The following is a 27,307-nucleotide window of genomic DNA, read 5'->3' on the forward strand; positions in this document are numbered from 1 at the left end:
TCTAAGTATTCTGCTACTGAATAGAAAGAGTGATCAAGTAAGAGTGACCACAGAGTTTACTAAACAATGAGAATGATGAAATAACCTTTATCTTATGTGAAAGAATATTGTAAATTTGTAAAGTAAGTTTTGTAAGGTGATGTTCTTACTGACTGGGCATGGAACTTCCGTTTTTGTGTACACTGATGTTGAAGTCTTCATTTATGTGCACTACTGACAGAACAAATTGATTAAAATATGGTTTATAGAGCTAACAGTCCATTTCATAATCGAAGTGTGTGATTAGCGAGCCAGATAAAGTAGGAATAATAATGAACATTCTCATGAGTAGAGAATATGGACTGAGAGTAAATCAGAGGATGACAAAGGTAATGAGAAGCAGCAGAAATGGAAATAACGAGAAACTTAACATCAGAATTGATCGTCATGAACTAGCCAAAGTTAAAGAATTCTTTTACCTAGGGAGCAAAACAACAAATGACAGATGTGGCAAGGGGGAAATAAAAACAAGACTAGCACTGGCAGAAGGAGTATCCCTGGCCAAGAAAAGTGTCCTAGTATCAAACATAGGTCTTAACTTGAGGAACAAATTTCTAAGAAAGTATGTTTGGAGCACAGCTTTGTATAGTAGTGAAACGTAGACTGTAGGTAAAATGGAACAGAAGAGAATCGAAGCATTTGAGATGTGATGCTACAGAATGCTGTGGAAACTTCTAATGCTGAATGTAACAGCAACACCAAATGTAGCATTAAGAGTTAGAAGACACCATATTAAGACTCTGAGATTTCAAGTGATTTACTGTTTCGAACTGCAGTGCCACATTCCCCTCAGTCTGCATCACCAGGTCCCGCAATGCTGAGGACACCACTTTGCTGCCCGCAAAACGGCTTGGCGCGGAATGGCTGCCTCAGCGACCTGTGCACGACCGCTGTGTGTCAGCCTTTTACGGTTGTGGAGTTCCGGCGTCGTGAGGATGCGCTGGCAGCCAACTCAGCAGCCTACATCCCCATTGTCTCAGCGCCACTCGGTGTGAGCCGCAGGTGGTTCGCTGCATTCTTTCTTCACCGTCATGGTTAAGATCGTGGCGACAACAAGCGCCCGCGATCCAGCACGTGAATCTGCGGCCCTCAGGATGCCTCCAGCGTGTATTGGGAGCCAAGATGACTGCTTGTGGTAGCGAGCCGTGGTGTGGCTCGCTGCTGGCTGGCTACGGATCCCTCCCAGCCTCAGAGAGTCGAACAAGCGACCCGCCATGGACTGGAAGGCTGGCGCCCCATCTGCTTCTGTGTGTAGCTGGTGGTGTGACATGCCCCACTGTCCAGGAGAGCTGCCACATTTGAATGCTTTGTTAGTGAACCGGCACCTATTTATATGGGGCTGAGCGCCTCTGTTTTGCTAAAGGCGCCACTCCAAATCACATCCTCATAACACTTAAGTTGGCCAGTGGGACCTTTCTGCCTGTGACTTGCGCCATGCAAACCACTGCTTGTACTTTTTCTGGCGGTTCTACGCCTCTGTGGCCTCTATTTTACTTTGCAACTGCTGGTCAGCGTTACTCACTGTCAACAGGCCCACGTCTGGCTGTAATTTGCGCTGGGAAATGTTGCACCAAAACTGACTTTTCCTATCCCAAACGGTAGTGCCACTACAAGAAGAATGTTGAAAATTAGGCGGACTGATAAAGTAAGGGATGGTAAGGTTGTCTGTAGAATCAGTGAAGAAAGGCATACATGGAAAACACTGACAAGAAAGTGTAGTAGTATGGTAGGACATCTATTAAGGCATGGTACTAGAGGTAACTGTAGAGGGTAAAAATTGTAGAGAAAGACAGAAATTAGAATACATATAGCAAATGATTCAGGATGGAGGTTGAAGGGTTCATGTGCTCGTCTGCGATGAAAAGATGAAACGTTTGGCCCAGGAGAGGAATTCATGGCGGGCCTCTTCAAATGAATCAAAAGACTGATGATTAAAAAAAATGGGGTAACACAACAACTCTTAGTCGGCCGAAGTGGCCGTGCGGTTAACGGCACTGCAGTCTGGAACCGCAAGACCGCTACGGTCGCAGGTTCGAATCCTGCCTCGGGCATGGCTGTTTGTGATGTCCTTAGGTTAGTTAGGTTTAACTAGTTCTAAGTTCTAGGGGACTAATGACCTCAGAAGTTGAGTCCCATAGTGCTCAGAGCCATTTGAACCATTTTGAACAACAACTCTCAAATCACGTGCCTGCCTTCACTGTCGGATTAGCTTAGCATAGCACCATTGTGCGGCTTTTCCACTACATTCAGCTTACCTATACACAAGTTTCATATCAACCAACTGTTCATTACTACTAAGCTCGCTAATAACAGGGTTCTATTTGTTAATGAAACACTATAATGTACGCGTTTCTGGTATGTCCCTTCATCAGATTATCAGCGGAAATTACATTGGTTATTGTAGATGTGACACGTTTCTCTGTATAATCTATTTTCTCAGATACTTTGATTATGGGTCACTGCCCAAAACGCACCAAGTATAAGTTTTCACAGAAAAGTGAACCGCTAATTTTAGTTGCTAAAAAAAACTGTGATAAGGACGTGCTCAGTATTCGTATAAGATTCGCAGGTCCTCTGCGCGCCTTAATTTCGCAAATCATACAGTTCAACAGTAGATGAATCCATAAAGCTGTGTGTCAGTTTTAACATATGTTTCACATTTCCGGAAAAACAAACTCGAGGCAGAACGGAGCAATAATCAGTGCAAGCTGTCAGACGAATAGTAACATGGGCATTACTGATGCCAGCAACCTCGAGTGAATGGAATTCTTTTTTTCTAAACGAGACATACGTTGCAAACCGTCTACATTTACAGAGCTGGGCAGATATCTTCATTGTGATACAGATGCAAAGTGCCACCGGAACCATGCGTTCCTCGTATCAAAATACTCGGAAAATGATGTTGTTCAGCTACTTTATTTCTCTCGATCTGTACAGGAACTATACATATGGAGCTGACGTAAATTTTTACGTTTCGTCGTGTATACCAGTTCTTGGAAATTCTCCAGATACTAGACGTCTCTTCTTGGAGTGGTCGTTGAGATTTCTCAGTTTTTGCTTTACTGTCACAGGCAAGCAAGTCCGTATAATTTCGTGCTGCAGTCCTTTGTACTTGCTCTGCTTCTCACGTTACATGCACATGTTTTATGTGTGTTCTGCTATGAGCGTTATTACTGTTTCGTAATCAATATCTTTGACAGACGAAATGCAGTTTACTAGTGGCATATAAATAAAGTGAAGCCCTCCATTTGCTTTACAAACAAACAAACGAGGTTATTTGATCTTTGCAATTAATACGCTCTCGCATTATTCCTCCGAGCTACCTGTATGACGCGATTGACTCCAATTACCCTTCGGATAAGCGCACGCGTTAAAAACGAAGGCCTGTGTGTCGGTCAGCCTGAATGAGACTTTTAGGCGGTTTCCCAAATCCGACTAGGAAAAAACTGCACTGGAGCCATGTTCCACTTCACTTCCATTCCGCCTGCTCCGTTCGGTCTCCTATGTGTTTTATGGCAGTGTGAAGTGTACTTTAAAACTGACACACAGCTTTACGTATTAGTTCACTCCTGCGACTCTTATATGAATATTGAGCACGTTCTTGTCACGGTCTTTGGCCATTAACAACAGGAGTTCGCTTGTGAAAATTTTTATTTGTTACGTTCCAGACAACTACTCATCATCAGAATATCTGAATACCAGTGTTCTTTCCTCTGATAATCTGATGAAGAGCCATACCCGAAACACGTATATTATAACACTTTAATAACAAATGGATTCATGTTACTGGCATTCTTAGTAGTGAAGAACACTTGGTCGATATGAACCTCGTATGCGAATACATTAAACGCTATGGATGAGTCAAACAGTTGCGCTACTCTAAGCTGATTCCGCAGCGACGAAAAGCTGGCAAGCACCGATAATACTCTCAAATTTGAGGATTGCCGTGAGACTTTTTTTTTCTTTTGGACACATGAGACTTTCGACTTGTTTGACTTGACCTGTCAAGAATTCCACTCGTGTGCCAACGTTTCCATCTGACTCCAGCTTTTGCAACCTACTTCCTCTACGGTTTTTACCCTTAAGAGCTACCTCCAGTACCACGGAAGTTATTCTCTGATGTATTAACAGACGTCCTACCACACTATCCCATCTTCTTGTCAGTGTTTTCCATATAATCTTTTCTTCACTGATTCTACGGAGAACCTCATCATTCATTGCTTTATCAGTCCACCTAATTTGCAACATTATTTTTTAGCATCACATCTCAAATGATTAAGTTCTCTTCTGTTACAGTTTTCCCCACAGCTCACGTGTCACTAACATACAGTGCTCTGCTCCAGACGTACATTCTTAGAAATATGTTAAACACTGACAGCTGTGGTACACAAATTCTGTCCCAGGGGGAGTGAATTCTGGGGCACTGGGGACGGGTGTGCCATCACGCCGATTTCTGCTGCTCCTGTATAGATGTTTAGGCATTAATATTTAAGAAGTTTAAGCGGAGAACTCGTTTCGTCCGCGGTGTGGCAACAAGACAAGTGCGATGTCAATACACAAAAATGTGTTTAAGTTATCTGAGAACGGTATAACATTTCTCCTATGTTGCTGTTGCTGTGGTCTTCAGTCCGAAAACTTTTTAATTAAATAATAGCGGCGCTAGAGTCTGGAACCGTGCGACCGCTACGGTCGCAGGTTCGAATCCTGCCTCGGGCATGGATGTGTGTGATGTCCTTAGGTTAGTTAGGTTTAAGTAGTTCTAAGTTCTAGGGGACAGATGACCTCAGATATTAAGTCCCAAAGTGCTCAGAGCCATTTGAACCATTTTTGAATTAAATAATATGCAGGATGTATGGAACAAAACTTTTGGTCAGGTGAATACAGGGTTATAAATACAAAGTCAAATAGGGGTAATGCACGAGTAGGTTTAATAATGAACAAAAAAAAAATATGAATGCGGGTAAGCTACTACAAACAGCATAGTGAACGCATTACTATGGCCAAGATAGACACGACGCCCATGCCTACTACAGTAGTACAAGTTTATATGCCAACTAGCTCTGCAGATGATGAAGAAATTGATGAAATGTATGATGAGATAAAAGAAAATATTCAGGTAGTGAAGGGAGACGAAAATTTCATAGTCATGGATGACTGGAATTCGAGAGTAGGAAAAGGGAGAGAAGGAAACATAGTGGGTGAATATGGATTGGGGGGGAGAAATGAAAGAGGAAGCCGCCTGGTAGTATTTTGCACAGAGCAGAACTTAATCATAGCTAACACTTGGTTCAAGAATCGTAAAAGAAGGATGTATACATGGAAGAATCCTGGAGATACTGGAAGGTATCAGATAGATTATATAATGGTAAGACAGAGATTTAGGAACCAGGTTTTAAATTGTAAGACATTTCCAGAGGCAGATGTGGACTCTGACCACAATCTATTGGTTATGAACTGTAGATTAAAACCGAAGAAACTGCAAAAAGGTGGGAATTTAAAGAGATGGGACCTGGATAAACTGAGTAAACCAGAGGTTGTACAGAGTTTCAGGGAGAGCATAAGGGAACAATTGACAGGAATGGGGGAAAGAAATACAGTAGAAGAAGAATGGTTAGCTCTGAGGGATGAAGTAGTGAAGGCAGCAGAGCATCAAGTAGGTAAAAAGACGAGGGCTAGTAGAAATCCTTTGGTAACAGAAGAAATATTCAATTTAATTGATGAAAGGAGAAAATATAAAATCGCAGTAAATCAAGCAGGCAAAAAGGAATACAAACGTCTCAAAAATGAGATCGTCAGGAAGTGCAAAATGGCTAAGCAGGGATGGCTAGAGGAGAAATGTAAGGATGTAGAGGCTTATCTCAATAGGGGTAAGATAGATACTGCCTACAGGAAAATTAAAGAGACCTTTGGAGAAAAGAGAGCCACTTGTATGAATATCAAGAGCTCAGATGGCAACCCAGTTCTAAGCAAAGAAGGGAAAGCAGAAAGGTGGAAGGAGCATATAGAGGGTCTATACAAGGGCGATGTACTTGAGGACAATAGTATGGAAATGGAAGAGGATGTAGATGAAGATGAAATGGGAGATACGACAAGGCGTGAAGAGTTTGACAGAGCACTGAAACACCTGAGTCGAAACAAGGCCCCGGGAGTAGACAACATTCCATTGGAACTACTGACGGCCTTGGGAGAGCCATTCCTGACAAAACTCTACCATCTGGTGAACAAGATGTATGAGACAGGCGAAATACCGTCAGACTTCAAGAAGAATATAATAATTCCAATCCCAAAGAAAACAGGTGTTGACAGATGTGAAAATTACCGAACTATCCGTTTAATAAGTCACAGCTGCAAAAAAAATAACGCGAATTCTTTACAGGCAAATGAAAAAACTGGTAGAAGCTGACCTCGGCGAAGATCAGTTTGGATTCCGCAGAAATGTTGGAACACGTGAGGCAATACTGACCCTACGACTTATCTTAGAAAATATATTAAGGAAAGGCAAACCTACATTTCTAGCATTTGTAGACTTAGAGAAAGCTTTTAACAATGTTGACTGGAATACTCTCTTTCAAATTCTAAACGTGGCAGGGGTATAATACAGGGAGCGAAAAGCTATTTACAATTTGTACAGAAACCAGATGGCAGTTATAAGAGTCGAGGGGCATGAAAGGGAAGCAGCGGTTGGGAAGATAGTGAGACAGGGTTGTAGCCTCTCCCCGATGTTATTCAATCTGTATATTGAGCAAGCAGTAAAGGAAACAAAAGAAAAATTCGGAGTAGGTATTAAAGTCCATGGAGAAGAAATAAAAACGTTGAGGTTCGCCGATGACTTTGTAATTCTGTCAGAGACAGCAAAGGACTTGGAAGAGCAGTTGAACGAAATGGACAGTGTCTTGAAAGGAGGATATAAGATGAACATCAACAAAAGCAATACGATGATAACGGAATGTAGTCGAATTAAGTCGAGTGATGCTGAAGGAATTAGATTAGGAAATGAGACACTTAAAGTAGTAAAGGAGTTTTGCTAGTTGAGGAGCAAAATAACTGATGATGGTCGAAGTAGAGAGGATATAAAATGTAGACTGGCAATGGCAAGGAAAGCGTTTCTGAAGGAGAGAAATTTGTTAACATCGAGTATACGTAGATTTAAGTGTCAGGAAGTCGTTTCTGAAAGTATTTGTATGGAGTGTAGCCATGTATGCAAGTGAAACATGGACGATAAATAGTTTGGACGTTAAGAGAATAGAAGCTTTCGAAATGTGGTGCTACAGAAGAATGCTGAAGATTGGATGGGTAGATGATATAACTAAGAGGAGGTATTGAATAGAATTGGGGAGGAGTTTGTGGCACAACCTGACAAGAAGAAAGGACAGGTTGGTAGGACATGTTCTGAGGCATCAAGGGATCACAAATTTAGCATTGGAGGACAGCGTGGAGGGTAAAAATCGTAGAGGGAGACCAAGAGATAAATACACTAAGCAGATTCAGAAGGATGTAGACTGCAGTAAGTACTGGGAGATGAAGAAGTTTGCACAGGATAGAGTAGCATGGAGAGCTGCATCAAACCAGTCTCAGGACTGAAGACAACAACAACATGTAAGCAATTACTAAAATTCATAGCTATCTCGGTAAATTGCCTCAATGGTGGCTAAACAGATGTCGCCCAACCCTGTTATGGGCGTTCGCACAACATGACTCACTCACATTCCCTTTTGGGAACTTGTTACTAACATATTATAGAGATTAATGTCACATTCACCGCCGGCCGGCGTGGCCGAGCGGTTCTAGGCGCAACAGTCTGGAACCGCGCGACCGCTACGGTCGCAGGTTCGAATTCTGCCTCGGGCATGGATGTGTGTGATGTCCTTAGGTTAGTTAGGTTTAAGTACTTCTAAGTTCTAGGGGACTGATGACCTCAGAAGTTGTCCCATAGTGCTCAGAGCCATTTGAACCTGTGATTTCGATTGTCGGTGGAAGTATATGTAAACATACCGTGGTGCACCAGTAGCAATAGAGTGATGTGTTCGGAAAACACTGATGCTCAGTATTGTACTTAATTTTGTATCTCAGCACAGAATTTGTGTTTCTCTGTCTCCTTCTGACACGTAGATTCGTCAATGACATGCAACTTGTTGGGACTGAATATTTAAGAATTTGCTTGCTGCCCTATATAGAGAGATTAGAGACACGTAATGACGTTTTAAGGGGATTCTGTGAAATGAAATGGTTACGCAGTCTTGTGGTAGGTCTATAGACCTTTCAGCTCACTGTATGTTGTTTACGAAGACTTTCAGCAGTTATATTAGTACTGGTGATGGAGCTTTATTTGCAACTCTCTTGCACAAAGTAAGGCTTTCTTTGTCGCGTAGCATCAAGATGCAAATAGACTTTCATAAGGCCGTTGGACAGATTTTTGCGGTTGTTTCTATTAAGTCAGAGACATGCAGTAGCAATTTCTGTCTTCCTCACTTTTTAAAAACGACATAATACTGTATTACCGTAAGGTGATACTTTAATATGGTAAAGTGCCCTATTAAAATGTTAATGCTGGTAAAAGAGTTTCTTAATTACCTTCCGTAGACTGTAAGTCATGGGGCTTGTAATTAAGCTTAATACGTATAAGCTGGACGCGATTCTTAAATCATAGGGATTTTGTTCCTTTAAAAATGATGTAATGCCGAAAAGCGCAAGGATGAGAGAAACAAAATAAATATTTGTGATTAAGACGGGAGTTTTGCTGTACGTGATAATAATAAGTGGATGTGTTACTTTGCGTACAATGTGTTCTGCCAGGAAACGGCACAAAACGGATTGGCACATTCCCACGCAACACGCGGGTGTTCATCTATCGCTACAAAGTAATATATATATTCTGACAACGACAGCTTGCTGTCAAAGCTGCTCCCTCTGATTTATTCGTCAATAAAAATCGCTCTACAATTTCGTGTGCATTTATACTCCAGAGCGAGTCTGTAAATCAGCCAAAGCGGAAAATGATGCGGACTTCTATCACCGAAGAAATATTAATTAATTCAGACAGAAACATAACAATAATTAGTCAACAAAAGCAATTATTTTTTACTACTGCATTCAGAATGACAGACGATACTAATTGAAACTGATAAATAAATAGTAGTTAATTGGTCAGATCCACAAATTAAAGTTACTGTGGGGTATAAAAATCGTGGTTAACCTGTTTGCTCGCGCAAATAATATTAATTAAAACGACACTGCATGTTCTGTATCGGAAAGCCATTTGGAGACGTATTTCGGCTGTCCCGCGCCAGGGTCGCCCACGTCGATGTCCGGTCTTCCCGTAAACGCTCCGTGTGATCACTCCTTCATCGACGTCCCAGTCTCACCTTACAGATTAACATCAGTACGTCTTCAGGTAAATAAACATATCGATGTAGGAATGGATTCATGATAATCGTCACCTTGCCACTAAACGACTTTTATACCTTCGGCAGACAACTACTAAAATGGAAATAAATGGTTCAAATGGCTCTGAGCACTATGGGACTTTATATCTGAGGTCATCAGTCCCATACACTTCGAACTACTTAAACCTAACCAACCTAAGAGCATCACACATATCCATGCCCGAGGTAGGATTCGAACCTGCGACCGTAGCAGCAGCGCGGTTCAGGAATAAAGCGCCCAGAACTACTCGGCCACAGCGGCCGCCATGGAAATAACTTCAGCAAAGAAAAATATACGTTCTGGCAATACAGTAACGGAACGCAGGGCAGGTGGCATACGACTGTGGAAAGTAGGAAGAGAGAACGATAATAAACAAAGCTAATTTTTATGGTGGATTATGGAACAGCTCAGCTTACTTTCCTGAAAACGTTGTACTGATAACGTCAGAGAGTATGCTGCTGCATTGTTTCGTTTGTAGAGAAAGCTCTGGATGATACATAGGCAATGACTGCTGCAGTGGTATCTCGCTGGCATGGAGCTTTACGGCACTGGCCCCTTATTTAGCTGGCATTTGTCGCGAATCTCTATCCCAGCGCGAAGTCCCAAGCGCAGATAACTCCTCTATATAAGAAGAGAAAAGGAACGGACCACCCACAAAATTACAGACCAATTTCCCTAACATCGGTCTCTAGCAGAATACTTCAACATATTCTCAGTTCGGATATAACAAATTTTCTCGAGACAGAGAAGCTTATGCCGACGAATCGGCATGGTTTTAGAAACCAACGCTCGTTTGGAACTCAGCTTGACCTTTTCTTACATGATGTACTGTGAACTGTAAATGAAGGTCAACAGGTAAGTTTCATATTTCTAGATTTCCGGAAAGCGTTTGACACATTGCCCCATCGCAGGGTGTGACATGTACAAGCTGATGGAACAGATTCACACATATGTGAGTGGCTTGAAGACTTCTCAAGTCATAGAATCCAATATTTGTCCTCGACGGTGGGTGTTCATCAGAGACAGGGAAGTATAATATGACCACTACTATCCTCTTGCTGGCAACCCTCACCGCCAAGTCAGACAGGGGGGGCCGCAATCTGTGGTTGTTTGCTGATGATGCTATGGTGTACGCTAAGGTGTCAAAGTTGAGTGACTGTTGGAGGATGAGAGATGACTCAGACGAAATGTCTAGCTGTTGTGATGTATGGCAGCTAACTCTGAATGTAGAAAAACGTAATTTAATACGCATGAGTGGGAAAAACAGACCTGTAATGTTTGGATACAGCATTAGTAGTGTCCTGCTTGATATAGTCACGTCGTTTAAATCTCTGGGGACAACACTGCGAAGTGATATGAAGTGGAACGGGCTTTTGAAGACTGTGGTGGGAAAGGTGATTGGTTGGCTTTGGTTTATTGGGAGAACTTTAGGAAAGTGTGGTTTATCTGTAAAGGAGACCACAGAGAAGACGCTAGTGACATACCCTTGAGTACTTCACGAGCATTTGGGATCCGTACTAAATCGAATTAGAGGAATATATCGAATCAATCCAGAGGAGGACTGCTAGATTTGTTACTGGCAGGTTCGAACAACACACAAATGTTAAGGGGATGCTTGGGCGACTCAAATGGAAACCCTGGACGGAATTCGAGAAACACTGTTGAGAAAATTTAGAGAACAGGCATTAGAAGGTGACTGCAGAACGATTCTGTTGCCTCCAACATACAATTCGCGTAAGGACCATGAAGAGAAGATACGAATAATTAGGGCTAATACGAAGGTATGTACACTGAAGAGCCGAAGAAACTGGTACACCTACCTAATATCGTGTAGGGGCCCCGTGAGCACGCAGAAGTGCAGCAACCCCTACATGCCATGGTCTCGACTAATGTCTGAAGTAGTCCTTGAGGAAACTGACGCCTTAAATCCTGCAGGGTTGTCCATAAATCCGTAAGAGTACGAGGGCATCCCAGATATCATACAATGAAGGCTTTCACGACCGGATGGTACTGTTGTTGATAATTCTTCCGGGTTATATGGCCGTGGTCCATGGAATTCTTCTATTCCTAACGTTTCGTCCAATACTACGTTGGACATCTTCACCACTTTCCTCGGTATTTAGGCCGCTCTCCGACTACAGACTCGTCAGTCGGCAGGACAGCGGGACCAGCCATACCTCTGAAGATGTCCAACGTAGTATTGGACGAAACGTTAGGAATAGAAGAATTCCATGGACCACGGCCGTATAACCCGGAAGAATTATCAACAACATCCCAGATATGTACAATAATGTTCATGTCTGGGGAGTTTGGTGGCCAGTAGAAGTGTTTAAATTCAGAACATTGTTCTTGGAGCCACTCTGTAGCAATTCTGGATGTGGGGCTGTCGCATCGTCCTGATGGAATTTCCCAATGCACAAAGGACAAGAATGGATGCAGGTGATCAGACAGGATGGTTATGTACGTGCTACCTGTCAGAGTCGTATCTAGAGGTATCAGAGGTCTCATATCACTACCACTGCACACGCCCCACACCGTTACACAGCCCCCTGCTGACATGCAGGGTCCACAGATTCATGACGTTGTCTCCATTCCCGTACACGTCAATCTGCTCGATACACGACCGACCAGGCAACATGTTTCCAGTCATCAACAGTCCAATGTCGGTGTTGACTGGCCCAGGAGAGGCGTAAGACTTTTTGTCGTGCACTCATCGAGGATACACGAGTGGGACGTCGGCTCCGAAAGTCCATATCGATGATGTTTCGTTGATGGTTCGCACGCTGACACTTGTTGATGGCCCAGCATTGGAATCTGCAGCAATTTGTGGAAGAGTCGCTCTTGTGTCGCGTTGAATGATTCTCTTCAATCGCCGTTGGTCCCGTTCTTGCAGGATCTTTTTTCCGGCAGCAGTGAAGTCGGAGGTTTGATGTTTTACTGGATTACTGATAATCACGGTACACTAGTGAAATGGTCGCATGGTAGAATCCCCACTTCATCGCTACCTCGGAGATGCTGTGTTCCATCACTCGTGCGCCGACTATAACACCACGTTATTTACTGCCATTGTAGCAGCAGTATCCGATCTAACAACTGTACCAGACACTTGTCTTATAAAAGCGTTTTCGATCGCAGTTCCGTATTCTACCCGTTTACATATCTCTGTATTTGATTACGCATGCCTGTACCAGTTTATTTGGCGCTTCAGAGTAGATACCCGTTTTTCCTTCGTTCTGTTTGCGAGTGGGGCAGAAAAGGAAATGACTAGAAGTGGTAGAGGTAACCTCCGCCATGCACAGTAAGGTGGATTGTGGAGTATAGATCTAGTTGCAGATGTAGCTGTAGATGTAGAACTACAGATGGAAATCAGTATATCCATACTGCCGTCTATTCATCTGTCGCTGGTAACGTAGGACTACCACTGCTGGTGGAACAAATCCGAGGGAGAGAGCAGTATTCAATGAAAGCTTGAAAACGAAGAGTGAACCGAGCATGGTTATTGTCAGCAGCAAACTCCGTGAGTGAATGGAACAGGCTTGATGAATTCTTCTCGGGTTATCAGCCGAGTGGTGGCGTCGTCTTGTATCAGCTTTTCGATGAGTCTCAAACCCATCATCATCTGGTGAAGCGTCTGCCTGCTCTCATCTTTTACTTTCCCCTCTTTGGGAAGTGTGAGGGGGAGTTTGTAGCCTTTCGGCTTTTACTCCCCTGTGTACTTGTGTGTGTGATTTTTCTGTAGTTTTTTGGTGTCTGTGATATGTGATGATTGTTCTGTCTGTGTCTGGTACTTGCCTGAGGTAGGCGAGATGAATTGGCATTATATTAGGAGGGAACGGGATTAAGGAATGGATATTGGGATTTTCTCTTCGACTTAATCGTCGAAGATCGTCATGGGGCGCTTGTGCTTGTCGCGGGACATGTCATACCGACCTAGGGAGTGGATGAGGGCGTTTCCTGATCTGTAAGAACCTTCATAGAAGGCCGTTGCCAGATCTTGGAAACGCTCTCTCAGGAGTGGGATTTCAGCTGCGGCGTGCAGATCATCTATGGGGAATCCAAGGGGTAAATGCATTGCCCTCCTGAGGGCGCGGTTCTGCAGCCTCTGGAGTTTGTCCAGGTGCTGCTTCGCCGCGTATCCCCAGCCAGGACACGCATATTCCATGATTGGTGAAGTGTCGGGATACTGCTGCTGCTGCTTTCATCTGTTACTTTCCCCTCTTTGGGGAAGTGTGAGGGGGAGTTTGTAGCCTTTCGGCTTTTACTCCCCTGAGTACATGTGTGTGTGTTTCTTCTATAGTTTTTTGGTGTCTGTGATATTTGATGATTGTTGTGAATGTGTCTGGTACTTGCCTGAGGTAGGCGAGATGATTGGTGTTATATGGGAACGAACTGGATTAGGGATTGGGTATTGGGATTTTCTCTTCGGCTTCATCGTCGAAGATCGTCATAGGGCGCTTGTGCTTATCGCGGGACATGTCATACCGACCTAGGGAGTGGATGAGTGCATTTCCGGATCTGAAAGTACCTTCATAGAAGGCCCTTGCCAGATCCTGGAAACGCTCTCTCAGGAGTGGGATTTCGGCTGCGGCGTGCAGGTCGTCTTTGGGGAATCCAGGAGGTAGATGCAGTGCCCTTCTGAGGGCGTGGTTCTGCAGCCTCTGGAGTTTGTCCAGGTGCTGCTTTGCCGCGTATCCCCAGACAGGGCACGCATACTCCATTACCGGCCGGATCAGGGCCTGGTATACATTTACTGCTACTGGGCAGGGACGGGAGCTGGTTGTGTTCAGGATAGGGTATAGGACGGACATTCTGGCGCAGACCTTCCTGTGGACCTCGTCTATGTGGGGTTTCCACGTAAGACGAGAGTCCAAGGTTACGCCAAGGTACTTGGCGGTTCTGCGCCAGGGGAGTTGGGTTCCATTTAGGTGGAGGTGGAGGGGGGGGGGGGACGTTGAGGAGGTTCGCGCCTTCCGAGCCTGCGGGTAATCAGCATTGCCTGCGTCTTCTCAGAATTGATGGTGATGCGCCAGCGACGGGCCCAGGTTTCTGTGTCGTCTAAAACCCTTTGTAGCCTACGAATGACCAGGTCCTTGTTCGCATTTCTCGTGTAGAAGGCTGTGTCGTCCGTGTACTGCGCGGTGTGCACCAGGGGGGCCGTTGGAGTGTCCGCAGTGTACAAACTGTACAATACGGGCCCCAGGACCGATCCCTGTGGCACCCCGGCACGAATACGCCTTCTGGTGGAGGTGGCAGTTTCTACTTTGACGGAGAAAGTCCTATTCGTGAGGTAGCTCTTGATCAGCTGAACTATGCTCCCTGTAAACCCTTGTGAGTACAACTTGTAGAGTAGCCCTCTTTGCCATACTGAATCAAAGGCTTTGGATACGTCTAGTAGCACTATCCCGCAGTAGCCTCTGTGGTTGAAGCCCTCTGTGGCTGCTTCAACCATTCTCATGACCTGTTGTGGGGCAGAGTGGTTCTGCCGGAATCCATATTGGAAATCCGGCAGAATTTGCTCTCTGTTAATATGTTCTTGTATGGGTTTTAGCAGGAGGCGCTCATAGATCTTGCTGAGAGTTGGCAAGAGGCTAATCGGCCTGTAGTGCTGCGGGAATAGAGGGTCTTTCCCTGGGTTGTGTATCGCGACCACTTCCGCATGTTTCCAGCAAGCTGGGAACTCGCGGGAACGTGTAATCTCGTTGAGGACGTTCGCGAGGTGTGTGATCGCTGTGGGTGGGAGTTTTTTGACTAACTGGTTTGTGACACTATCGTGCCCTGGCGCCTTTTTTGTAGGGAGGGACCTGATTACTCTTGCCACGTCCTCGGGGGCAAAAAGTATGGGTTCGTCCTCTGGGTCCTCCTCAGCATTGAGGAAGACAGCCAGTTGACGACTGACTACCTCTTCATGCTCTTCATCCTGGGGTTCTGCCGCTTGAAACTGCTTCTCGAAGGAGTCGGCGAGGGCGTTGGCCTTCCCAGCATGGCTGTAGACCAGTCCCCGCTCGCCGTGCTGTGGCGGCATCCTAGCGCGTCTTTTTGTGAATTTGTTTGGTTGCTTGCCAAAGTGTATGATCGTCTACTTTGAGAGCTGTGAGGCGGTTTTGCCATTGCTGGTTTCTGTGCTCATTGAGCGCTACCTTCAGTTCTCTCTGTAGACGATTGAGCAGCCTCCTGGTGGCCTGATTTCTGGTGATCTTCCACTCTTTTGCCACTCTGTTCTTGTGTCGGATTTGAGCTAGCAAGTGTTCCGGGAGCTGTATTTGCGGTGGAGGGCCATCCCTTTGTGGTGGGGTGGCCTCTTCCGCTGCCTGCAAGATGGTGCCTGTCAAGTCTAGTAGCGCTTGTTCTACTGTTTCGGCAGTAGGTGGCGGAGCGCGAGCGATATCAGAGGCGACAGTTTCTTGGTATCGCTCCCATCGGGATACTGCGTTCTGCATATCTATATAGCTGTTTGGCCGTCGTCCGCTGCTGTAGGCCGGCCAATCACGTTCTTCCGGAAAGGGGTACCACGTCGGTGGCGATGGAGAATGGGGGGGGGGGGGAAGGGGGGCGGGGCGCGGCCCGGCATCGAGACATGGTGGCTATCCAATACAATCTGTCTGCGGACGCCGCTGCCTTCACATTGGAGCGTTCCTGACGTAGTTTGTCAATTGTGGGATTCGACGCTGCACTGACCTGAAAACCGCTATCCCTATTTACTAAATTGTTGTGCAGACGTATCTCCACTGCCTCTTCGAAGATCGAGTCCCAGAAACCGTTGGCGCTGCACAGCTTCTTCGTTTTTTCGAATTCGAAGGTATGTCCCTCGATAATGCTATGTTCTGCTACCGCGGACTTGCTTGTCTGTCCTAGTCAAAAGTGGCTCAAATGGCTCTGAGCACTATGGGACTTCACCTCTGAGGTCATCAGTCCTCTAGAACTAAGAACTACTCAAACCTAACTAATCTAAGGACATCACACATATCCATGCCCGAGGCAGGATTCGAACCTGCGATCGCAACGGTCGCGCGGTTCCAGACTGTAGCGCCGAGAACCGCTCGGCCACTCCGGCCGGCTCTGTCCTAGTCGTACGTTCCTGATGTGTCCAGTACAGCGCTGGGAGATACATCGTTGTGTCTGCCGATGTATTCCATTCTATATTCGCACTCAGTACTGTAAATACCCGGCGTCTGCAACCCCAGCTGGTCTCTGGTTGAGCCAAGTATATCTTTGACTTTTTTCGGTGCGCGAAAGATGGTCTTTATTTCGTGCTTCCTTAATATTCTTGCGATCTTGGCTGTTTGTGCCAACAGCTGCCCCATATGAGAAATGCCAGTCAGCGAGATCTGCGTTCGTTTATTTCCACTGTGACTGCAGATGAAATGAAGCTTCACAGTGAGCATGGACTTAACGACTGCACACATGCTACATCACGTTGTAGTATACATAGTGCCATCTACTGTCTACACTAGCCAAAGCTGTCCCAGCTCTTTAGCTGTAATAAGAATAAGAAACATGTTTTCTCACCCTGTTTCTGGCATTCTTGTGTTCTGTGTCGTTCCTACTGTAACGCCGGAAATGCATATCCCCCTATTTCCATCTATTGAACTATAATTTTTTTTCCTTATTTTGTTACCTGAGGATATGACATTTCTGTGTCTTTATATATTGTATTTGTTTTACTATATATATATACGTCGATGTATAATTGGTTTGTTTTGTAAATATTATTTGTATTTTTACGCTGGGTCTGGCCTAGGGAAAACTATGCTATCGAGCGATTACATCGATAGGTCGTGTGGAGAACCAAGGTGTTTAAGATCTTTGGTAGTGTTAACTCTGCCGCGTGGAGCGCGGGCAGGGGGAGTCTGGCGGGAGTAGGGCGGTGTGTAGGGCAGGTGTATTGTGTGACGCTCCCGCGAGTTGCCGCGCTTTTGGGGTTTGGCAGCATGTAATTACGCTCGAATCGCTACGATAGTTTCTGACACGGTGTCGCGGACGGGAAGCATTAGCTGGCGCACATCAAGGGCCCGTTTCGCCTGGTGACCGTGTCGAGAAGAAGGCGCGCCAACATCCAGCTTCTGCAACAGCGACGGCCGACAATGAGTGACTGCCGCCACCTCCCCGATCGACGACTTCAAACCTTCAATCAACCAACAAGGAAGACTAAAAGCACGTAAAGTTTTAGAACTGTATGGAAGACCTCAGCTTTTCAAACTGTTGCATCACAAAAATACAGCAACTTAGCATGAACCTTGTTGCTCACTGTCCCAATTGCATTACCAAGCAGGGTCCCTTCCTTTCCCGGAATGAACCCGAGAGTCGTTGAAATTCAAACGCCAGCATTAAAGAATTATAATTCGATTTCACTGCTTTAATTTCAAAGTTCAGTTAAGGTATACATAGCTGGCTACAATATTTAGATTACACAAGCACAAATTAACAGTGCGAGTTTTGTTACCATATTTTAGCTTACCCGTGACTGCAACTTAGCTTGGTACGTACTAAATTTTACTATTGTTAATTGTTCAGAATCATTTAATTCAAGTTCAAAGTTAAATCTCTTATTTCTAAATTGCGTAGATTCAAGTAGCTTTTGAAATGATTGTTGAGGTAGCCCAAGACTAACCTTATGTTGCTGAATTTCGTAGTGCTTCATAAACAAAGCTCACTATTAACTTCAGTCACTAAATTAACTTTCAATTTTCCGGTTTTATTAATTCTTTTGCTAAATTAAGTCAGAGTGTAGCGAAATTTATTACTTCTGACAAACATTCAGTTTTCACACTACACGTGTCAACCTTCAGTTGCCACGCTTTTAGTGCTAATTATATGTGCATCAACCTTTCTTTTTCAGTTATTATAGTAGTTGTCCATAGGACTGGCGACCGTAATTTTCCCCAAATCTCAAATATCTAATTAACGCTAGTTAACTGTTAACGTAACGACCGCACATTTACTTTCTTTATTAACTTTACCCTTTTTCTAAATTAATTTCCACCAATTTCATTCGCATTTTTCCTTTCATTTAGATGTAACCCTTTCCTCCCTCTTTATCGACAGATTAACTTCGGTGACGATTGCGTTTCCCAAATTTCCATTAGATACACGCGGTTTAATTTTTCACTGTCATTAAGGTCGATAAGTGAGGGGGAGGTTACACTACCATGCCAAAGAAATGATTCTGGCCATGGATTGCTCTGTGAATTTCCATCGACTAGGAGTACTCTGTAAGCTGTGGCAGCTCATTTCACTATCGTTTCGCCAGGGGACGTGAATTACTCACTTGTGTCGTTAACCCTGCCTCTCCTAGTCTACAAAAAGCGGACACTAGAGCTTCATGAGCGATAGGTCTCCGAAGAGCATGGCGCGGGCAGTTGACGGGTAGTTTGCGCACAGTGTGGATCCGGGGGCAGCAGCAGTGTTTGGAGCAACGGACACGCGTTGTGGATCCGCACGACCACTTTTCCGCGTCGCCGTTCACTATTCTTCGCCAGGACTGGACAGAAGGCAAAGGTCTGGATCGCTTTGTGCCCAAGTAGTTGTCCAGGTCTGTGCACCGATTTCACACTCCGAAGGCTGTTTCAACAGATATTCGTGTTTATGTTGGTTGAGTCGTCGTGCAGCCCTAGTTATTTGGCTCTGTCATTCCAGGACTAGCGTACAGCCCTGTCTTCTCTGTGTGATTTTGAAGTAAATTGTCTTAATCTGCTAACCAGAGTTCTCTATCAAAAAATTTGCCATGGTTAATGTTGTTATGGTTATGTGCCCAGCTCTCATATCACAGCCCCATATCAGGGGCATACACCGTTTCTAGTTTCTAAAGAAAAGGAAAAAATTGTTAGTTTTAAAATTCTTATGCAAGAGAAGCAGAGGTCCCAAGTTTTAATATTTCGTGATGTTTTAGAAGCTGTTGGGCTCTCTGGCACGACTATTACCCATCCCTTTTAAACATATTGTGAGTTCCAGCTAAAGGTAAGACCCTACCGAGTTGCTGATTATGTTCCTTTCTGGAAGAAATTACAGCTCCCATCCTGTAGTTCTCTGTTAGCCAAGCTCATTTCCTAGGGCTTATTAACTTAGTGGAAACGCTCTATAAGTGCAATTATAATTTTACTTGTAGTATAATCCTGTCAGACACTTATCTTTCTTGTTTTTTTTTACAGCACTTACTAAGTTGCTGGGAGAGCGGCCCGTGTCAACGGCTTCTCACCGCGTGATCCTGGCTTACGTGCGGCCGTGTGCACGCCTCTGGAGCATTTCCCAGCGCGGCTTGCTATTTGTTTGCATTCGCGCGTCCAGGCTGTCTGTGCTCAAGCTGAGTATGTTATCTGACTTCAACTGTGGACGAAATTTTACTGTCGACCAAGAGGTCTTAGAGTAACTAGTATCACACGTAAAGTTTTCCTTTTAATGTTTAATACATGTTGTGCGTTTGTTCTAAGTTTTATTGTAAACTTTTTGGTGCAAACCTTCTGGGGGTCTGCCTAATGCTTTGAAGATATTTATCTACGCCGGCCGGTGTGGCCGTGCGGTTCTAGGCGCTTCAGTCTGTAACCGCGCGACCGCTACGGTCGCAGGTTCGAATCCTGCCTCGGGCATGAATGTGTGTGATGTCCTTAGGTTAGTTAGGTTAAAGTAGTTCTAAGTTCTAGGGGACTGATGACCATAGATGTTAAGTCCCATAGTGATCAGAGCCAATTGAACCATTTTTTTATTCATCTAGATCTGTTTTAATTATTTTAGTTGGCTGGTTTGTTTAAAATTGCTTAATTTACAATGTTTTAAAAGGCCAATATTGTTAAGGTCTTAGTACTTGAATATATTCGTTATTAATATTATTGTAATTCAGTGACTGTGGTACGATAGGCGCTATTAAGGAGTGGTAAGGTGCCGGACTAACATGAATTCAGACATCGTTTAAAACAAATTTACTAACAACAATTCTTACTCAACAATTATTAGAAAACATTGTCTTTGAGCCCAAACAATTATAATATCAATTAATAGTTTCAGTTCAAGCCCGATAACTATTTGTGATAAAAAGTTTAAAATGCTAAAGGCTATTTAAAAATGCATGTAGTAATCTTTAAACATAACTATAAAAACAAACTGACTGCAATTCAAACCTGAAAAGATATTCAGATAAATCCAATTTAACAAAAGTACTTGAAGTACACAACAAATTACAGCGGAACTCCTTTATCACAAGTCTTCTACACGCTGGTTTTTCGTGCAACAACTTAAAATTTGCTCAGTTACTCTACAGGAGTACCGAACAAATTACAAAAGACAATTACTTAACTCAAGAACAAATTTGCATCCACTGCTACCTCAGTGCGTTTGCAGAGACGTAACCTTGTAATCTTATTTTATTTCACACGTCAGTCTTGAGCACACTTCCTGGCGATACATTACACATAACATTAAACTGGCGTAATAAGACCTGAAACATAAATCATTTACCACTGGTATCACACATGCATAAAAATAGTGGCCTCCCACCAGGGCAAGCTCAGTGACAACCTTGTAACAGGAACGGTTAAAACAAACAAATGACCAGTCACGAAATGTTGGAACGAACGGCACCCCACGAGGGCATATTCAGTTACAATTTTGCAAGATAAACAACTACAAAACACAGATGGGCAAGTACTCAATAATAAAGTCACTGAGCTTCACGTGGGGTTATCCAGTACTCGTGTGTCAACGCAACCAGGGCGCAGCGACAGTATAGCGACAGCTATACAGACCTCCAGCCGTTGCTTTGACCGCCGATCTCCTTCGGGCAACACCAGTATTCTGCAACCGAAGCGCTCTTGCATGCAAAAGGGAGCTCCTTTCCAAATTACAGCTTCCCATACAGTGGCTCCCAACTACAACTAGGCCGCGCCATCACTCCAGAATCGGCCAAGTCTTTTTCCGGCACATACATGGACTGCTCCCGGAACAGGGGGCCATCTTCCTCGTGCCGCTGATAACTCAAGACTCCTTCGACGCCGGAGCCACGCAGGCTCGCAGACCACATTCACAACTCAAGCCTCTCTGGTAAAAAGCCTCTACACAACCAGCGATTCCAGCAGAGAGGCACAGTGTCGAAAAGTACCAAACTTTGTGAAAGGTTTCGATTCATTGTAAACTGGCCTCTGTGGCAGAGCGGTTCTAGGCGCTTCAGTCCGGAACCGCGATGCTACTATGGTCGCAGGTTCGAATCCTACCTCGGGAATGGGTGTATGTGATGACCTTAGGTTAGTTAGGTTTAAGTAGTTCTAAGTCTAGGGGACTGATGACCTCACATCCTAAGTCCTATAGTGCTTACAGCCATTTGAACCATTTTTGATTCAGGGTACTGGCTGTGTCACTCACCATTCATCATTTTGGAATGACAAATTAACTTCAATTTTCCTATCAGTTTTTCACACGGGACCATATATATAGGGTGAGTCACCTAACATTACCGCTGGATATATTTCGTAAACCACATCAAATACTGACGAATCGATTCCACAGACCGAACGTGAGGAGAGGGGCTAGTGTAATTGGTTAATACAAACCATAAAAAATGCACGGAAGTATGTATTTTAACACAAACCTACGTTTTTTTAAATGGAACCCCGTTAGTTTTGTTAGCACATCTGAACATATAGACAAATACGTAATCAGTGCCGTTTGTTGCATTGTAAAATGTTAATTACATCCGGAGATATTGTAACCTAAAGTTGACGCTTGAGTATCACTCTTCCGCTGTTCGATTGTGTGTATCGGAGAGCACCGAATTACGTAGGGATCCAAAGGGAACGGTGATGGACCTTAGGTACAGAAGAGACTGGAACAGCACATTACGTCCACATGCTAACACCTTTTTATTGGTCTTTTTCACTGACGCGCATGTACATTACCATGAGGGGTGAGGTACACGTACACACGTGGTTTTCGTTTTCGAATACGGAGTGGAATAGAGTGTGTCCCTACATGTCAGGTCAATAGATGTTCAATGTGGTGGCCATCATTTGCTGCACACAATTGCAATCTCTGGCGTAATGAATGTCGTACACGCCGCAGTACATCTGGTGTAATATCGTCGCAGGCTGCCACAATACGTTGTTTCATATTCTCTGGGGCTGTAGTCACATCACGGTACACATTCTCCTTTAACGTACCCCACAGAAAGAAGTCCAGAGGTGTAAGATCAGGAGAACGGGCTGGCCAATTTATGCGTCCTCCACGTCCTATGAAACGCCCGTCGAACATCCTGTCAAGGGTCAGCCTAGTGTTAATTGCGGAATGTGCAGGTGCACCATCATGTTTATACCACATACGTCGACGCGTTTCCAGTGGGACATTTTCGAGCAACGTTGGCAGATCATTCTGTAGAAACGCGACGTATGTTGCAGCTGTTTAGGCCCCTGCAATGAAGTGAGGACCAATGAGGTGGTCGCCAATGATTCCGCACCATACATTTACAGTCCATGGTCGCTGTCGCTCTACCTGTCTGAGCCAGCGAGGATTGTCCACGGACCAGTAATGCATGTTCCGTAGATTCACTGCCCCGTGGTTTGTGAAACACGCTTCATCGGTAAACAGGTAGAACTGCAACGCATTCTCTGTTAATGCCCATTGACAGAATTGCACTCGATGATTAAAGTCATCACCATGTAATTGCTGATGTAGCGACACATGAAACGGGTGAAAGCGGTGACGATGCAGTATGCGCATGACACTACTTTGACTCAGTCCACCGGCTCTCGCAATGTCCAGTGTACTCATGGCAACAGCAGCTAACACACCAACTGCACCCGCTTCTCCTGTGACGGGCCTGTTACGGACCCGTTCGCGTGCTACAACCATACCTGTTGCATACAGTTGGCGGTAGATGTTTTGCAATGTGCAGCACGTTGGATGTTCTCTGGCAGGGTACCGTTCTGCATACACCCTGCAGGCTTCAGCTGCATTTCGTCGACACTCGCCATAGATGAGTATCATCTCCGCCTTTTCAGAGTTCGAATACACCATGGTCACAGTTCCTACAACACTACACTATCACAGACGTCTGGTAACACGGTGTACTACAGTTGGTCTGCGTGCGGAGATGAATGCAGAATAACAATAGCAGCAAGCGCTACATGCGGACACTGCGACAGCTAGACCAAACCACAACAGTGCAATACAGCCACACTCGTAGACACGGTCGTCGTCGTAAACATGTCCCTGCAGATGCTGCTCGCCGACCGTGGCCCGTGTTTGTTACAACACGCAACTGAACGTCGGAGGTTTCAAGCGTCAACTTTAGGTTACAATATCTCCGGATGTAATTAACAATTTTACAATGCAACAAACGGCACTGATTACGTATTTGTTTATATGTTCAGATGTGCTAACAAAACTAACGTGGTTCCATTTAAAAAAACGTAGGTTTGTGTTAAAAAACATACTTCCGTGCATTTTTGTATGGTTTGTATTAAACAATTACACTAGCCCCTCTCCTCACGTTCGGTCTGTGGAATCGGTTCGTCAGTATTTGATGTGGTTTACGAAATATATCCAGCGGTAACGTTAGGTGACTCACCTTATATATATATATATATATATATATATATATATATATATATATATATATATATATATATATATATATATATAGTCCTTCTATGCTATTTCCCTGATCCTGGTAATTCACGATTTCACTCTATCTCTCATCATAGTTTGTAATTGGTGTGCTGAAACACCATGCATGTAGGAGTAGAGAAAGCGAGAATGTCTTGGCGCTTGTCTGCACTCTTTTCCTTCTCTTACAGTCATCAACAACTGTACAGTAAACACACACAAAGACCTTGCATTTACGGCAGGCAGCTGGCAGAGGCAATATTTACACTGGGGAAGAAAAAATGGCTCCAAGCACTACGGGACTTAACATCTGTGGTCATCAGTCCCCTAGACTTAGAACTACTTAAACCTAACTAACCTAAGGACATCACACACATCCATACCCAAGGCAGGATTCGAAACTGCGACAGTAGCAGAAGCGCGGTTCCGGAATGAAGCGCCTAGAACCGCTCGGCCACAGAGGCCGGCACTGGGGAAGGAAGATTGAACGCGCTGAAAAAGAGAAACTTTTTCCAGTGTCTCATGGCACCACCACGGATGTCCTCCCAGTCATCTCTCATTTTCATCAACTTCGCGCACCTGCAAAACTGGCTGTTGTAAACAACTTGGACTTAGTGTACTCTATTCGGATCTTAATGAAACTGCTAGCCATTGAAACTGAAACGCCTGGAAGGCAGCAAAAAACGAATATTGAATTGCCATGAAGTGCAGTACATGCGTGGATATGAAAATTATTCAGCTCACCCACATGAAATAGGCATTAGTGATAACACTATGACTGCTAAAAATCTGTGGACTGTTAGGATCGTTTAGAGAAGGGGCGGTCTGTAATGTTAAAGAAAGAGATATGAGTATCATTTAACTGTTATCCACATAGTAATTCCTCCAGGCTCGTCACTATGAGACATAGTGCCAAGACGAAACAAGCTTATCTACTACACGGGAACGACAGTGTGACAGCACTTTTCCTAATCGAAAAACTGACTGGAATATTGTAGCAGCTTCATGTAGACGACTATTACCTTTTGGATTTGTATACTACGTAAGATAATGCCGAGATTTAAACATAGCGGAGATGTGCGACTTCTAATAACCTATGGCTTCATCATGGAATGAGACTGCCAAGGAAACAGAAATGTGATGTGGACAACGATAAGACAGTTGCAATAGACTGCCTAACTTGTACGACCTCCAGTTGTAAGGATATTTAATAAATTTATATGTCAAATCACAAATCCAAGGGTAAACAAATTTATTGGTAACCGCCATATTGGTATGTGGTTGTCTGTTGGAGTGCTAGTTTAGGACATGCTTACTACATTAAAAGACACACGAAAAATCTCTTTATAAAGCTTCATTCCCACCTGGGCCAGCTTACAAAGGATGGTTGCATTGTATCTAAATCAGCTGATGTTGTGCACCTAGCTGCAGAACAACCGTTCGCACAGCTTAAAATCAAAAGAATAACAACATTTAATGGCTTTGTAACACCACTAAGTGATTGGTTTCTTTCTGCATGCAGGGAAGCTCACCACTGGAATTGACAGCACGCTCCTATGAAGAACTTGCGAATTGCCGTTACAAGCTGCTATTTTGAACTCTCTAAACAGTTGTTATCGCCAGTACTTGCAGCTTGTGTTTATTGGCATAGAAGACAACTTTATTAATATTCCAGACGAAAGGTACAATAGACTCTTATGCGAGGGAAGTTCAATAAGTAATGCAACACATTTTTTTTCTGAAACAGGGGTTGTTTTATTCAGCATTGAAATACACCAGGTTATTCCCCAATCTTTTAGCTACACAACACTATTTTTCAACGTAATCTCCATTCAATGCTACGGCCTTACGCCACCTTGAAATGAGGGCCTGTATGCCTGCACGGTACCATTCCACTGGTCGATGTCGGAGCCAACGTCGTACTGCATCAATAACTTCTTCATCATCCGCGTAGTGCGTCCCACGGATTGCGTCCTTCATTGGGCCAAACATATGGAAATCCGACGGTGCGAGATCGGGGCTGTAGGGTGCATGAGGAAGAACAGTCCACTGAAGTTTTGTGAGCTCCTCTCGGGTGCGAAGACTTGTGTGAGGTCTTGCGTTGTCATGAAGAAGGAGAAGTTCGTTCTGATTTTTGTGCCTACGAACACGCTGAAGTCGTTTCTTCAATTTCTGAAGAGTAGCACAATACACTTCAGAGTTGATCGTTTGACCATGGGGAAGGACATCGAACAGAATATCCCCTTCAGCGTCCCAGAAGACTGTAACCATGCCTTTACCGGCTGAGGGTATGGCTTTAAGCTTTTTCTTGGTAGGGGAGTGGGTGTGGCGCCACTCCATTGATTGCCGTTTTGTTTCAGGTTCGAAGTGATGAACCCATGTTTCATCGCCTGTTACAATCTTTGACAAGAAATTGTCACCCTCAGCCACATGACGAGCAAGCAATTCCGCACAGATGGTTCTCCTTTGCTCTTTATGGTGTTCGGTTAGACAACGAGGGACCCAGCGGGAACAAACCTTTGAATATCCCAACTGGTGAACAATTGTGACAGCACTACCAACAGAGATGTCAAGTTGAGCACTGAGTTGTTTGATGGTGATCCGTCGATCATCTCGAACGAGTGTGTTCGCACGCTCCGCCATTGCAGGAGTCACAGCTGTGCACGGCCGGCCCGCACGCGGGAGATCAGACAGTCTTGCTTGACCTTGCGGCGATGATGACACACGCTTTGCCCAACGACTCACCGTGCTTTTGTCCACTGCCAGATCACCGTAGACATTCTGCAAGCGCCTATGAATATCTGAGATGCCCTGGTTTTCCGCCAAAAGAAACTCGATCACTGCCCATTGTTTGCAACGCACATCCGTTACAGACGCCATTTTAACAGCTCCGTACAGCGCTGCCACCAGTCGGAAGTCAATGAAACTATACGAGACGAAGCGGGAACGTTTGAAAATATTCCACAAGAAATTTCCGGTATTTTCAACCAAAATTGGCCGAGAAAAAAAATGTTGCATTACTTATTGAACTGCCCTCGTAGCTCCCAACAGAATGGATTGTTTGCGTTGAGGCCGTGCAAGATTCAGTGAGTGTATTAAGCACAGTCTAACAGCATTTACGTTGGTCCAATCTACTCTGTGACAATTGCTTTTTATAAAGTATCCAAACATGTGACTACAGGAAACTTTTTACATCTTCCTTGGCTAAGGAATATGGTATTACCAGGCTGGAGACCACTGCAGAATAGATCGCGAGTTTGAT

This window comes from Schistocerca nitens, chromosome 2 (genome assembly GCF_023898315.1).
Source record: "Schistocerca nitens isolate TAMUIC-IGC-003100 chromosome 2, iqSchNite1.1, whole genome shotgun sequence".
Taxonomy (NCBI): domain Eukaryota; kingdom Metazoa; phylum Arthropoda; class Insecta; order Orthoptera; family Acrididae; genus Schistocerca; species Schistocerca nitens.